The sequence below is a fragment of the Scaptodrosophila lebanonensis genome, unplaced genomic scaffold (assembly GCF_003285725.1).
Source record: "Scaptodrosophila lebanonensis strain 11010-0011.00,11010-0021.00 unplaced genomic scaffold, SlebRS2 tig00000380-arrow-arrow-pilon, whole genome shotgun sequence".
Classification (NCBI taxonomy): domain Eukaryota; kingdom Metazoa; phylum Arthropoda; class Insecta; order Diptera; family Drosophilidae; genus Scaptodrosophila; species Scaptodrosophila lebanonensis.
The window spans coordinates 1-17500 of NW_022060667.1; the positions used below are offsets into that span (position 1 = coordinate 1).

At 33.1% G+C, this 17500-nt stretch overlaps 1 non-coding gene and 1 pseudogene across 1 annotated transcript; both read right to left on the bottom strand.

Annotated features, from left to right (window-relative positions):
- Positions 1-3586: 3586 nt before the first annotated feature.
- Positions 3587-3763, bottom strand: LOC115630244 (annotated as a pseudogene).
- A 13094-nt stretch (positions 3764-16857) lies between these two features.
- Positions 16858-17036, bottom strand: LOC115630234. The gene has a single exon (XR_003996073.1). It is a non-coding gene; the product is annotated as a 5.8S ribosomal RNA (ribosomal RNA).
- Between the last annotated feature and the right edge of the window lie 464 nt (positions 17037-17500).

Below are 17500 nucleotides of genomic sequence, written 5' to 3' on the forward strand. Positions count from 1 at the left end.
ACCAAATTCATAAATTGAAAAATACACATAAATGCGCATCCTCTCATTATTAGAATTGTTTGCAATTATATAACAAACTCTGATACTTTGATCAAGAGCTTGCATCAAAACCCAATACCATAAGATATAAGAAAATATTCCGTAGAATGGCTAGGAAATGAATACACGTTCCATTTAATCCAGTAAGTAAGGAAACACTAAGAGTAGTGGTATTTCATTGGCGATACTAAACCGAAATCTAATATCTCCCCTTATTCTACAACTCTTATGTCTCCTTACACTGCCAATTAGAGTCAAGCTCAAAGGGTCCTTCTTCCCCGCTATTATTCAAGACCGTTCCCTTGGCTGTGTTTCGCTAGTATAGATAGGGACAGTAGGAATCTCGTTAATCCATTCATGCGCGTCCTAATTAGATGCCGGGCATTTGTACCTTAAGAAGTCATAGTTACTCCCGCCGTTGACCCGCGCTTACTTGAATTTCTTCACGTTGACATTCAGAGCACTGGCGAAATCACATTGTGTCAACAACCCGCTAGGCCATCACAATGCTTTGTTTTAATTAGACCAGTCGGATTCCCCAAGTCCGTGCCAGTTCTGAATTGATTGTTAATTGATATCGTTATAATTTAAAAGAGCTAAAACTGAAAGGTTTAACCCCTCCAGATTAGTATTCTTAAAAATTTTAGCAAGAAAGTTCCACAATTGGCTACGTAACTAACAATCCGGGGAACAAATGACGATCATTAAAATATCGAAATTCTATTTACCCAGAACGAGAACATAAACCATGTTATTGTTTCCAATCAAGCCCGATTATCTCAATCTTCAGAGCCAATCCTTATCCCGAAGTTACGGATCTAATTTGCCGACTTCCCTTACCTACATTATTCCATCGACTAGAGACTCTTCACCTTGGAGACCAGCTGCGGATATTGGTCGGCCTGTTGAGAGTTTGCGGTGTCCCCACATAAATTTTCAAGGTCCGAGGAGAAAATATCGACACAACAGTATATGTCATGCTCTTCTAGCCCATCTACCATATCTCTCTGCGAAAGACTTCCATGGTAGTACGGCTATAAAACAGAAAAGAAAACTCTTCCGATAATCTCTCGACGGCTTCTTTCTTTATGTCGTTCCTGTTGCCAGGATGAGCACAAGGCCCATATTTATAACACACGGATACTCAACAGGTTACGGAATTGGAACCGTATTCCCTTCGTTTCAAAATTATTCAAGTGTATCAATAATAATATGTATGTTGTGTATATTATATATATATTTTTACTTGAAAATTTTCGGCTTTCGCCTTGAACTTAGGACCGACTAACTCGTGATCAACCACTGTTCACACGAACCCTTCTCCACTTCAGTCCTCCAAGGTCTCATTCGATTATTTGCTACTACCACCAAGATCTGTACCAATGGCGGCTCCTGCAGGCTTACGCCACACACTTCTATTTCTACGCACACCATTGTACCTTCCTACTCACTAAAGTTTCAAAATTTATATTTTTATATAAATATGAATCATTTACTTTAGCGGTAATGTAGATGGATACAACTTAAGCGCCATCCATTTTAAGGGCTAGTTGCTTCGGCAGGTGATTTTTACACACTCCTTAGCGGATTACGACTTCCATTGTCCACCGTCCTGCTGTTTTAAGCACCCAACGCCTTTCATGGTATCTGCATGAGTTGTTAATTTGGGCACCGTAACATTACGTTGGTTCATCCCACAGCGCCATTTCTGCTTACCAAAGTGGCCCACTGCACATTATATATCATAACCTTAAACTTCATTCAAGAAAGTTAAGGTTCTTTACCCATTAATGTATTGAAGTTGTTGAGATAGGTTAAAGATCGTTTCGACCCTAAGGCCTCTAATCATTCGCTTTACCAGAATAGATTATTTTATGCATATATAAATGCACCAGCTATCCTGAGGGAAAACTTCGGAAGGACCAGCTACTAGATGGTTCGATTGGTCTTTCGCCCTATACTCAATTCTGACAATCGATTTCACGTCAGAACTGTTTCGGTCTTCCATCAGGGTTTCCCCTGACTTCAACCTGATCAAGTATAGTTCACCATCTTTCGGGTCACAGCATATATGCTCAAGGTACGTTCCAGTTAGAGGTATAAATAATATAAATATTATTATACATAATCTAATAGAGCGCCCCGGGATTGAATAATAAACTATATAAATAATTTTAAAAACTAATCCCATTTGTATTGGTAGTCAAGTTAATTACGCCATTAGGTTATAAATAAATCCAATGACTTGCATATATGTTAGACTCCTTGGTCCGTGTTCAAGACGGTCCCGAAGGTATCCTGAATCTTTCGCATTGTTAATCATTACAAGTGCCTATAATAAATATAAATATCATAGATATAAATATCATTATATAATTTCGAAAATTAAACACACTGTCTTTCATATCAATCTATCAGCACTTTATCAAATTTAATGACATTTATTCTATGTTATCAATGGGCAAGCCATAATAATTTGAATAAACTATAAGCCATATTTTATGATAAATTTTTGTATATGCTAATAGATTACAATGTCCTTATATGGGAAAAATGCACACTTTATTAATAATATTTATTAAATATTTAATTATAATGATGAATTCCCATAATGGATATTCAGGTTCATCGGGCTTAACCTCTAGCAGTTTCACGTACTATTTAACTCTCTATTCAGAGTTCTTTTCAACTTTCCCTCACGGTACTTGTTTACTATCGGTCTCATGGTTATATTTAGTTTTAGATGGAGTTTACCACCCACTTAGTGCTGCACTATCAAGCAACACGACTCTTTGGAAATCATCATCTAGTAATCATTAACGTTATACGGGCCTGGCAACCCTCTATGGGTAAATGGCCTCATTTAAGAAGGACTTAAATCGTTAATTTCTCATACTAGAATATAGATGTTCCATACACTGCATCTCACATTTGCCATATAGACAAAGTGACTTAGTGCTGACTGTTTTCTTTTCGCTCGCCGCACTAAGAAAATCCTTGTTAGTTTCTTTTCCTCCCCTAATTAATATGCTTAAATTCAGGGGGTAGTCCCATATGAGTTGAGGTTGTATAAATATATTTTCATTTATTAGAAAAATATTTCTAATAATTTATTACATATATATATATATTTTATGTGAAATGAGAACACAACTACCCATTAAAATTCATTTTAAAGAAGAAAAGTTCATAGTCCAATCATTTTTATACTTTTTATATTCTTTTTATATTTATATTCGCACAACATTAATAAGAGGCAATTCTAGATAAATGTTTTTATGCTAGACATTCCTCAGTATTAAAATTGTGTGAAAAAAAAGAAAGTATAAATTTTTCTTCTTTCATCACTCTCATATACAATTTTATATAGGAATATTATGTTTGTAATATTTATGAGATGAGGTTGTGTTTCATTCATATATATATTGTTGTATTAATGCTCTTAATATATGAATATATGAATATATATATCCAATAATATACCATATGCTTTAAATTTTTGTATATTCAAAAAAATATTTATTAGCAACTTAATTAGCAAGTCTTACAACCCTCAACCATATGTAGTCCAAGCAGCACTTCAAAATTAATAAAGTACATAACAGCATGGACTGCGATATGCGTTCAAAAGTCGATGTTCATGTGTCCTGCAGTTCACACGATGACGCACAGTTTGCTGCGTTCTTCATCGACCCATGAGCCGAGTGATCCACCGCTTAGAGTTTTATATTGATGTTTGTTTGTTTTATATGTCATATATGATTTTATTGAAAGAAATTAAAAATACACCATTTATTGGCATATATCATTCCTTCATAAATTGTATTTAACCTAAATAAATGCTGCGTAATGACTTAGTTTAATATAATCAGTTTTTTGTAGCATATAATTTTATATGTGTGGATTTGAATATTTTTCATCGATTATATTAAACATTAACCTGGGCATTTTCACACACACAGTAGTATGTGAAAAATAGTACAACATGTTTAATTTAGGTGTTTATTATTGCATGTTTTTTCCATTGTATGCAACTTAAAATTAATAATGAAGCAACTACAATTATTTAGCAATAAATATTGTAAATCAAAACATATATATATGTATTGATTTGAATTTGATTGACCTTTCTATATAAATATGTTGCGTAAAGACTTAGTTAATATAATCAGTTTTTTGTAGCATATATAATAATATGTGGATTATTTTCATCGATTATATTAAAGCATTAACCTGGCATTCTCACACACGTCCTGCGTGAAAAATAGGTACAACACTTATTTACTTTAGGTCATATATGTTTGTGTGTAAAATTTTATATTTACACATTTTTATATGTATATAGTGTATGTATGGCAATATATGTGTGTGTATATGTAGTATTATATATATTTGGTATTATCAATATTTAGTTGAATAATACCTTTGTATCATTAATTTTGATATTAAATATCACAATAATGATCCTTCCGCAGGTTCACCTACGGAAACCTTGTTACGACTTTTACTTCCTCTAAATAATCAAGTTCGGTCAACTTTTGCGAAACAACCGTAACACACGAGGCGTCACAGTGATCACGTCCGGAGACCTCACTAAATAATTCAATCGGTAGTAGCGACGGCGGTGTGTACAAAGGGCAGGGACGTAATCAATGCGAGTTAATGACTCACACTTACTGGGAATTCCAAGTTTCATATGAACAGTTTCAGTTCACAATCCCAAGCATGAAAGTGGTTCAGCGGTTTACCCGGACCTCTCTCGTCTAGGAAATACACGTTGATACTTTCATTGTAGCGCGCGTGCAGCCAGGACATCTAAGGGCATCACAGACCTGTTATTGCTCAATCTCATTATTGCTAGACGCATTTGTCCATTTAAGAAGCTAGTGTCCCTTATAATGGGACAAACCAACAGGTACGGCTCCACTTATATAAACACCATTCAATCATGATAAACATTTTACTATCCACCATGAATTGAAGGCTATATAAGCTTCAAACCATAATCCTGAAGATATCTATTTAATATATTTGAGTCTCGTTCGTTATCGGAATTACCAGACAAATCACTCACGAACTAAGAACGGCCATGCCCACCACCCATAGATTTCGAGAAAGAGCTATCAATCGTCTTACACGCTTATGTTCGGACCTGGTAAGTTTTCCCCGTGTTGAGTCAAATTAGAAGGCCGCAGGCTCCACTCCTGGTGGTGCCCTTCCGTCAATTCCTTTAAGTTTCAGCTTTGCAACCATACTTCCCCCGGAGCCCAAAAGCTTTGGTTTCCCGGGAAGCGACTGAGAGAGCCATAAAAGTAGCTACACCCAATGCTAGCTGGCATCGTTTATGGTTAGAACTAGGGCGGTATCTGATCGCCTTCGAACCTCTAACTTTCGTTCTTGATTAATGAAAACATCTTTGGCAAATGCTTTCGCTTAAGTTAGTCTTACGACGGTCCAAGAATTTCACCTCTCGCGTCGTAATACTAATGCCCCCAAACTGCTTCTATTAATCATTACCTCTGTTCTAAAACCAATGAAAGTAGAACCAGAGGGTCTTATTTCATTTATCCCATGCACAGAAATATTCAGGCATTTGAAGCCTGCTTTAAGCACTCTAATTTGTTCAAAGTAATTGTACCGGCCCACAATAACAACTCGATGAAGAGCACTAATGCAGGTTTTTAAATAGGAGGTTATATATAAAAAAAATAACAAGTATCTTATATATATATAAGAAACTCCACCGGTAATACGCTTCCATACATAAAGGTATAGTACTAACTACAATTGTATGTTTGTACTACCCGTATGAAGCACAAGTTCAACTACGAACGTTTTAACCGCAACAACTTTAATATACGCTATTGGAGCTGGAATTACCCGCGGCTGCTGGCACCAGACTTGCCCTCCAATTGGTCCTTGTTAAAGGATTTAAAGTGTACTCATTCCAATTACAGGGCCTCGGATATGAGGTCCTGTATTGTTATTTTTCGTCACTACCTCCCCGAGCTGGGAGTGGGTAATTTACGCGCCTGCTGCCTTCCTTAGATGTGGTAGCCGTTTGTCTCAGGCTCCTCTCCGGAATCGAACCCTGATTCCCCGTTACCCGTTGCAACCATGGTAGTCCTAAATACTACCATCAAAAGTTGATAGGGCAGACATTTGAAAGATCTTGTCGTCGGTACAAGACCATACGATCTGCATGTTATCTAGAGTTCAACCAATATAAACGATCTTGCGACCCGCTTGGTTTTTGTCTAATAAAAGCAACACGTTCCAAAAGGTCCGTGTTTTAATTGCATGTATTAGCTCTAGAATTACCACCACAGTTATCCAAGTAACTGTTAACGATCAAAGGAACCATAACTGATATAATGAGCCTTTTGCGGTTTCACTGTTAATTCGTGTTGTACTTAGACATGCATGGCTTAATCTTTGAGACAAGGCATATACTACTGGCAGGATCAACCAGAATAATGTTATTTTATATATATAATTTGTGTTTTGCTTTTAAGCTTTTGTTTGTTTGGGCGGAACAAAATCTTGTATAGTATATTATATATACTTTTTGTGTACTGTGTACATTTTTGCATAATAATGCTTTTTGCCAGGGCGGCGACGGGCGGAATTTATTTGTACATATAGTAGTGTGTGTTTTTCTTCATTGCTTTTGTCATGGGCGGAAATATTTGCATTATCAATATAATATATACTTCTTTTGTATGTATTGTGTGGCAACATTTTTTTTTATAAAATTGGCAATTAATAATATATTTTGAATAAAAATATAAATACATATAGATTTTTTTTGGTCCAAATAAGTTCTATCCGTTAACCGTATATGGCCATCTTCTTATACGGCATCATATTCGTCATTTTTAATTTAATAATATTATATTAATGCTTTTTCATTTCAATAAACATATGTGTATCGGGTGTTTGGTCTCCATAATAGTTTGGCATAATATTATTTTTGTTTGGAATGTTTATATATTATTCCATTTTATTATAATATGCTTTTTATTACCAACGCTTTTTTAATAACACTTCGCTTATATATTTGTGTTATTTTATATATATTTAAGCATAATATTTTTATGCTTTTTATTTCAAGTAACATATATTTTATATGTTTTACTTGTATGTGTTGGTTATCCCCATTTTAAGTAAATTCATAAGCATTATTATTTTTCTTGGATATATATATATATTATTCATTTTTAATAATATGCCTTTGATGTTTGGTAACATGTATTTTATGTGTGTAGTAACATATTTTTATAAAGCATTAATATTATTAATGTAGGATATATAATGAACATTTATTTTTATAGACTAATCTATAATAATATGTAACATTTCGTTCAAAAATATTTTTATATTTTCACTTTCTGAAAATATTTGTGTGCTTGTAACATTTATTTAGTATGAATTAAATAAATTAATTCATTTTGAATATGAAATTTATAATTTCATATATTATGTGTGTGTGTTATTATATATAACTCTACCCATCTTCACTCGCGATGAGCTAGGGTAGGAGAAATATACATACAACACATATAACACACTATTTTTTGCGTACATATTAAAAATATATACACAAATAATGTGTCTTTTTGTTTGTTTGTTCATTTGTTATTTAACGCTATTTTATATAGCGCAAATACTTTTTTTTTATTAATAAGTCATAACAAGTTATAACTATTAATTTTTCATTTTATATAATAGCCTCCCCAATAACTATATATAAAATTTTACACATGTATAAATACATGTGTACTGTGTTTCTGTCTTTGTACACTATATTAATTGTGTATAATTTTTATACACCTATAGTATATCAAAAACTCATTAAGAACATAGTTCTTAATGTATCACACCAGACTAATTAACGATATAGGGGCAACCAGGTCGGACTTGTTTGGTTTTTCCTACTCCCAAATATCTTTTTCTGTATAGAGGGATTCTAACGACCAGTCGTAATGAACCATAAAAAGGAACAAACTGTCGATACGAAAGAACCATATACATAGTAAAAATTAACGATAGAAGTAAAATATTACAACTATCTTTATGTATATTACGCTACGAATATACAGGATTTATTTGAAATCATTGATTTCTCTTTGCCATATGAAGTAGTTTTGTGCCACTATTTCTTTATGTGACACCTTTTTTTCAAAATATACCACTAAATTATCAAGCCTTCTATTATAATAAAAAAAATATTTACTATAATAGAATCAAGCTTCTCCACTATATATTATTATACTGATGTGTCTATTTATTTATGTGTTGCTGCCATATTATAATTCGTCAACCGCATCTCTATAAGCACTATTATTTTAATGATGCCCCAGTTCATTAAATATTATATGAAGTAATTTTACTTCGTGCTGATGCTAACTCCATGAAGTAGTTTTGTGCCACTACTTCTTTATGTGACAACTTTTTTTCAAAATATACCACTAAATTATCAAGCCTTCTATTATAATAAAAAAATATTTACTATAATAGAATCAAGCTTCTCCACTATATATTATTATACTGATGTGTCTATTTATTTATATGTTGCTGCCATATTATAATTCGTCAACCGCATCTCTATAAGCACTATTATTTTAATGATGCCCCAGTTCATTAAATATTATATGAAGTAATTTTACTTCGTGCTGATGCTAACTCCATGAAGTAGTTTTGTGCCACTACTTCTATCTGCAGTAGCATTTTTTCAAAATGTACCACTAAATTCAACATGTATTTATGCACCTCCATAACCAAACATAAATACATTTATAGTGTGTTTATTACGAATAAACACACTATATTTATTTTAATACCTTGGGACACCATTTGTATATATGGGCTTACTTTAAATTCCACCAGACTTTAGTAAAACCCATATATATTATATGTATTTTATGCACCTCCAAACATAAATACATTTATAGTGTGTTTATTATGAATAAACACACTATATTTATTTTAATACCTTGGGACACCATTTTTATATATGGGCTTACTTTAAATTCAACCAGACTATAGTAAAACCCATATATATTCTATACTAAATGCATCTGCACTATTAATGCCGCCACTACATTAATTTATATGAAAAAGTAATTTTACTTCTTCGTGCAGAAGCACACTCCACAAGTATGTTTTGTGCCACTACTTCTATCTGCAGTAGCATTTTTTCAAAATGTACCACTAAATTCAACATGTATTTATGCACCTCCATAACCAAACATAAATACATTTATAGTGTGTTTATTACGAATAAACACACTATATTTATTTTAATACCTTGGGACACCATTTGTATATATGGGCTTACTTTAAATTCCACCAGACTTTAGTAAAACCCATATATATTATATGTATTTTATGCACCTCCAAACATAAATACATTTATAGTGTGTTTATTATGAATAAACACACTATATTTATTTTAATACCTTGGGACACCATTTTTATATATGGGCTTACTTTAAATTCAACCAGACTATAGTAAAACCCATATATATTCTATACTAAATGCATCTGCACTATTAATGCCGCCACTACATTAATTTATATGAAAAAGTAATTTTACTTCTTCGTGCAGAAGCACACTCCACAAGTATGTTTTGTGCCACTACTTCTATCTGCAGTAGCATTTTTTCAAAATGTACCACTAAATTCAACATGTATTTATGCACCTCCATAACCAAACATAAATACATTTATAGTGTGTTTATTACGAATAAACACACTATATTTATTTTAATACCTTGGGACACCATTTGTATATATGGGCTTACTTTAAATTCCACCAGACTTTAGTAAAACCCATATATATTATATGTATTTTATGCACCTCCAAACATAAATACATTTATAGTGTGTTTATTATGAATAAACACACTATATTTATTTTAATACCTTGGGACACCATTTTTATATATAGGCTTACTTTAAATTCAACCAGACTATAGTAAAACCCATATATATTCTATACTAAATGCATCTGCACTATTAATGCCGCCACTACATTAATTTATATGAAAAAGTAATTTTACTTCTTCGTGCAGAAGCACACTCCACAAGTATGTTTTGTGCCACTACTTCTATCTGCGGTAGCATTTTTTCAAAATGTACCACTAAATTCAACATGTATTTATGCACCTCCAAACCAAACATAAATACATTTATAGTGTGTTTATTTGGAATAAACACACTATATTTATTTTAACACATGGGTATCTTCATATATAGTGTGTTTATAATGAATAAACACACTATATTTTAATGCATAGGTTATTTCATATATAGTGTGTTTATTATGAATAAACACACTATATTTATTTTAATGCATGAGCTACTTCATATGTAGTGTGTTTATTTTGAATAAACACACTATATTTATTTTAACTATACAAATGCATGTTATTTTAGTAATACATTTCATATAAAATGCTACAGCATAAAGAAGTAGTGGCACAAAACACCTATATATACATGGTGTCTGTTGCTTGAACAAACACTTGTATATATTATGAAGGAAAATTTTTCTTCATGGTGCGAGAACACCACTGACTCTATAGGTGTTTTGTGCCACTATTTCTTTATGCGGTAGCATTTTATATAAAATATATGACTAAAATGACATTTACCTCTATAGGTTAAATACGTTTATAGTGTGTTTATTTGGAATAAACACACTGTATTTTAATGCATGGGTTACTTCATATATAGTGTGTTTATTATTAATAAACACACTATATTTATTTTAACACATGGGTTACTTCATATATAGTGTGTTTATAATGAATAAACACACTATATTTATTATAATACCATGTGATACATTTAAGAAACATTTGTATTCCTTAATAAATGCATACTTTGTATGTACATTTATATATATTTACACATGCCAATACTATAATATAGTAAAATTGGCGTGCGGGTGTGCTTGTTTGTAACATTTCTGATATACTATGTACACATTCCAAAGTGATACATAGAGTTATTATATACTTAAGACTTTTCGCATATGCTCAAGTCAAGGGCAAGTATATATTTACGCATGCCAATACTATAATATAGTAAAATTGGCGTGCGGGTGTGCTTGTTTGTAACATTTCTGATATACTATGTACACATTCCATAGTGATACATAGAGTTATTATATACTTAAGACTTTTCGCATATGCTCAAGTCAAGGGCAAGTATATATTTACACATGCCAATACTATAATATAGTAAAATTGGCGTGCGGGTGTGCTTGTTTGTAACATTTCTGATATACTACTATGTACACATTTCATAGTGATACATAGAGTTATTATATACTTAAGACTTTTCGCATATGCTCAAGTCAAGGGCAAGTATATATTTATGCATGCCAATACTATAATATAGTAAAATTGGCGTGCGGGTGTGCTTGTTTGTAACATTTCTGATATACTATGTACACATTCCATAGTGATACATAGAGTTATTATATATTTAAGACTTTTCGCATAAGCTCAAGTCAAGGGCAAGTATATATTTACACATGCCAATACTATAATATAGTAAAATTGGCGTGCGGGTGTGCTTGTTTGTAACATTTCTGATATACTATGTACACATTCCATAGTGATACATAGAGTTATTATATACTTAAGACTTTTCGCATATGCTCAAGTCAAGGGCAAGTATATATTTACACATGCCAATACTATAATATAGTAAAATTGGCGTGCGGGTGTGCTTGTTTGTAACATTTCTGATATACTTATGTACACATTTCATAGTGATACATATATACTTAAGACTTTTCGCATATGCTCCAAGGGGCAAGTATATATTGACTTGTATATATTATATATTTACACGAGCCAATACTATACTAGAATATAGTAATTGGCATGCGCGTTCTTGTTTATAACATTTCTGATACTCTATGTACACATTCCAAAGTGATATACATAGAGTTATTATATACTTAAGACTTTTCGCATGCTCAAAGAGACAAGTATATATTAATTTTATACATAGGGACACCATTATGTATAATATTTTGTAGTATATAGGTGGGTGGTTATAATATATATAGGTTAAATATATATAAAAAAAAAATAATAATAATTAATAATAATGGCAGGCCTTAATGAATACACACACCACCACCAACAGTGAGTGAAACACCGGCTACCATTATTGATGATTCTCGATTGACTCTATATATATATATTATATATTATTATATATACTACATGCACAATGTACAAAACCATTGCGAAGTCGTATATTTTTATATATAAACATATTATATATATCGTCGAATCATCAAGCAAAGGATAAGCTTCAGTGGATCGCAGTATGGCAGCTGCTCAACCACTTACAACACCTTGCCCGTTACAAAAGTCGTTTACAATTGATTCTAGGCTTTGTCATTGTATTAAATAATGTTTTAATAAGTAACTAGCATTGGCACCAGGTGATCGAAGATCCTCCAAAGTTAACTATGTTACTCATAACATTGGCATCACATATTCATTGTCGTTTATAAATGCATATAAACTTTTAATGATTTAGAAGCCATACAATGCAAATTGCCCCATTTTTATCATTGCAGTCCAGCACGGATACGACCTTAGAGGCGTTCAGGCATAATCCAACGGACGTAGCGTCATACCACTGTTCGCTCGAACAAGTATTGTGCCATAGGTCCGTACCTGCGGTTCCTCTCGTACTACGCAGGAATGCTGTCGCAACAACGTTTTTGTCATTAGTAGGGTAAAACTAACCTGTCTCACGACGGTCTAAACCCAGCTCACGTTCCCTTGCATGGGTGAACAATCCAACGCTTGGTGAATTTTGCTTCACAATGATAGGAAGAGCCGACATCGAAGGATCAAAAAGCGACGTCGCTATGAACGCTTGGCCGCCACAAGCCAGTTATCCCTATGGTAACTTTTCTGACACCTCTTGTTAAAAACTCTTTAAACCAAAAGGATCGATAGGCCGAGCTTTTGCTGTCCCTGTGTGTACTGGACACCGAGATCAAGTCAGCTTTTGCCCTTTTGCTCTATGTGTGGTTTCTGTCCGCACTGAGCTGGCCTTGGGACACCTCCGTTATTATTTGAGAGATGTACCGCCCCAGTCAAACTCCCTACCTGGCAATGTCCTTGAATTGGATCATACCGGAGTAATTGGAGTTATACCAAATTCATAAATTGAAAATACACATAAATGCGCATCCTCTCATTATTAGAATTTGTTTGCAATTATATAACAAACTCATGATACTTTGATCAAGAAGCTTGCATCAAAACCCAATACCATAAGATATATAAAAATATATCCGTATAATGGCTAGGAAATGATACACGTTCCATTTAATCAAGTAAGTAAGGAAACAATAAGAGTAGTGGTATTTCATTGGCGATACTAAACCGAAATCTAATATCTCCCACTTATTCTACACCTCTTATGTCTCCTTACACTGCCAGATTAGAGTCAAGCTCAAAAGGGTCTTCTTTCCCCGCTAATTATTCCAAGCCCGTTCCCTTGGCTGTGGTTTCGCTAGATAGTAGATAGGGACAGTAGGAATCTCGTTAATCCATTCATGCGCGTCACTAATTAGATGACGAGGCATTTGGCTACCTTAAGAGAGTCATAGTTACTCCCGCCGTTGACCCGCGCTTACTTGAATTTCTTCACGTTGACATTCAGAGCACTGGGCAGAAATCACATTGTGTCAACACCCGCTAGGGCCATCACAATGCTTTGTTTTAATTAGACAGTCGGATTCCCCAAGTCCGTGCCAGTTCTGAATTGATTGTTAATTGATAATCGTTATAATTTAAAAGAGCTAAAACTGAAAGGTTTAACCCCTCCAGATTAGTATTCTTAAAAATTTTAGCAAGAAAGTTCCACAATTGGCTACGTAACTAACAATCCGGGGAACAAATGACGATCATTAAAAATAATCGAAATTCTATTTACCCAGAACGAGAACATAAACCATGTTATTGTTTCCCAATCAAGCCCGATTATCTCAATCTTCAGAGCCAATCCTTATCCCGAAGTTACGGATCTAATTTGCCGACTTCCCTTACCTACATTATTCCATCGACTAGAGACTCTTCACCTTGGAGACCAGCTGCGGATATTGGTACGGCCTGTTGAGAAGTTTGCGTGTCCCCACCATAAATTTTCAAGGTCCGAGGAGAAAATATCGACACAACAGTATATGTCATGCTCTTCTAGCCCATCTACCATATCTCTCTGCGAAAGACTTCCATGGTAGTACGGCTATAAAACAGAAAAGAAAACTCTTCCGATATCTCTCGACGGCTTCTTTATGGTCGTTCCTGTTGCCAGGATGAGCACAAGGCCCATATTTAATAACAAACGGATACTCAACAGGTTACGGAATTGGAACCGTATTCCCTTTCGTTCAAAATTATTCAAGTGTATCAATAATAATATGTATGTTGTGTATATATATATATATTTTTACTTGAAAATTTTCGGCTTTCGCCTTGAACTTAGGACCGACTAACTCGTGATCAACCACTGTTCACACGAAACCCTTCTCCACTTCAGTCCTCCAAGGTCTCATTCGATTATTTGCTACTACCACCAAGATCTGTACCAATGGCGGCTCCATGCAGGCTTACGCCAAACACTTCTACGCACACCATTGTACCTTCCTACTCACTAAAGTTTCAAAATTTATATTTTTATATAAATATGAATCATTTACTTTAGCGGTAATGTATAGGTATACAACTTAAGCGCCATCCATTTTAAGGGCTAGTTGCTTCGGCAGGTGAGTTGTTACACACTCCTTAGCGGATTACGACTTCCATGTCCACCGTCCTGCTGTTTTAAGCAACCAACGCCTTTCATGGTATCTGCATGAGTTGTTAATTTGGGCACCGTAACATTACGTTTGGTTCATCCCACAGCGCCAGTTCTGCTTACCAAAAGTGGCCCACTGGGCACATTATATCATAACCTTAAACTTCATTTCAAGAAAGTTAAGGTTCTTACCCATTTAAAGTTTGAGAATAGGTTAAGATCGTTTCGACCCTAAGGCCTCTAATCATTCGCTTTACCAGATAAGATTATTTTATGCAATATATAAATGCACCAGCTATCCTGAGGGAAACTTCGGAAGGAACCAGCTACTAGATGGTTCGATTGGTCTTTCGCCCCTATACTCAATTCTGACAATCGATTTGCACGTCAGAACTGTTTCGGTCTTCCATCAGGGTTTCCCCTGACTTCAACCTGATCAAGTATAGTTCACCATCTTTCGGGTCACAGCATATATGCTCAAGGTACGTTCCAGTTAGAGGTATAAATAATATAAATATTATTATACATAACTATATAGAGCGCCCCGGGATTGAATTAATAAACTATATAAAATAATTTAAAAACTAATCCCATTTGTATTGGTAGTCAAGTTAATTACGCCATTAGGTTTATAAAATAAATCCCAATGACTTGCATATATGTTAGACTCCTTGGTCCGTGTTTCAAGACGGGTCCCGAAGGTATCCTGAATCTTTCGCATTGTTAATCATACAAGTGCCTATAATAAATATAAATATCATAGATATAAATATCATTATATAATTTCGAAAAATTAACACACTGTATTTCATATCAATCTATCAGCACTTTATCAAATTTAATGACATTTATTCTATGTTATCAATGGGCAAGCCATAATAATTTGAATAAACTATAAGCCATATTTTATGATAAATTTTTGTATATGCTAATAGATTACAATGTCCTTATATGGGAAAAATGCACACTATTATTAATAATATTTATTAAATATTATAATTATAATGATGAATTTCCCATAATGGATATTCAGGTTCATCGGGCTTAACCTCTAAGCAGTTTCACGTACTATTTAACTCTCTATTCAGAGTTCTTTTCAACTTTCCCTCACGGTACTTGTTTACTATCGGTCTCATGGTTATATTTAGTTTTAGATGGAGTTTACCACCCACTTAGTGCTGCACTATCAAGCAACACGACTCTTTGGAAATCATCATCTAGTAATCATTAACGTTATACGGGCCTGGCACCCTCTATGGGTAAATGGCCTCATTTAAGAAGGACTTAAATCGTTAATTTCTCATACTAGAATATAGATGTTCCATACACTGCATCTCACATTTGCCATATAGACAAAGTGACTTAGTGCTGAACTGTTTTCTTTTCGCTCGCCGCTACTAAGAAAATCCTTGTTAGTTTCTTTTCCTCCCCTAATTAATATGCTTAAATTCAGGGGGTAGTCCCATATGAGTTGAGGTTGTATAAATATATTTTCATTTATTAGAAAAAAATATTTCTAATAATTTAATACATATATATATATATTTTATGTGAAATGAGAACACAACTACCCATTAAAATTCAATTAAAAGAAGAAAAAGTTCATAGTCCCAATCATTTTTATACTTTTTATATTCTTTTTATATTTATATTCGCACAACATTAATAAGAGGCAATTCTAGATAAAATGTATTTTATGCTAGACATTCCTCAGTATTAAATGAATTGTGTGAAAAAAAAGAAAGTATAAATTTTCTTCTTTTCATCACTCTCATATACAATTTTATATAGGAATATTATGTTTGTATATTTATGAGATGATGTGTGTGTTTCATTTCATATATATATTGTTGTATTATATGCTCTTAATATTATGAATATATGAATATATATATCCAATAATATACCATATGCTTTAAATATTTTGTATATTAAACAAAATATTTATTAAGCAACTTAATTAGCATAGTCTTACAACCCTCAACCATATGTAGTCCAAGCAGCACTTCAAAATTAATTAAAGTACATAACAGCATGGACTGCGATATGCGTTCAAAATGTCGATGTTCATGTGTCCTGCAGTTCACACGATGACGCACAGTTTGCTGCGTTCTTCATCGACCCATGAGCCGAGTGATCCACCGCTTAGAGTTTTATATTGATGTTTTTGTTTGTTTTTATATGTCATATATGATTTTATTGAAAGAAATTAAAAATACACCATTTTATTGGCATATATCAATTCCTTCAATAAATTGTATTTAGACCTAAATAAATGCTGCGTAATGACTTAGTTTAATATAATCAGTTTTTTGTAGCATATATAATTTTATATGTGTGGATTTGAATATTTTTCATCGATTATATTAAACATTAACCTGGGCATTTTCACACACACAAGTAGTATGTGAAAAATAGGTACAACATTGTTTAATTTAGGTGTTTATTATTGCATGTTTTTTCCATTGTATGCAACTTATAAATTAATAATGAAGCAATACAATTATTTAGCAATAATATATTTTAAATCAAAACATATATATATGTATTGATTTGATTTGATTGACCTTTCTATATAAATATGTTGCGTAAAGACTTAGTTTAATATAATCAGTTT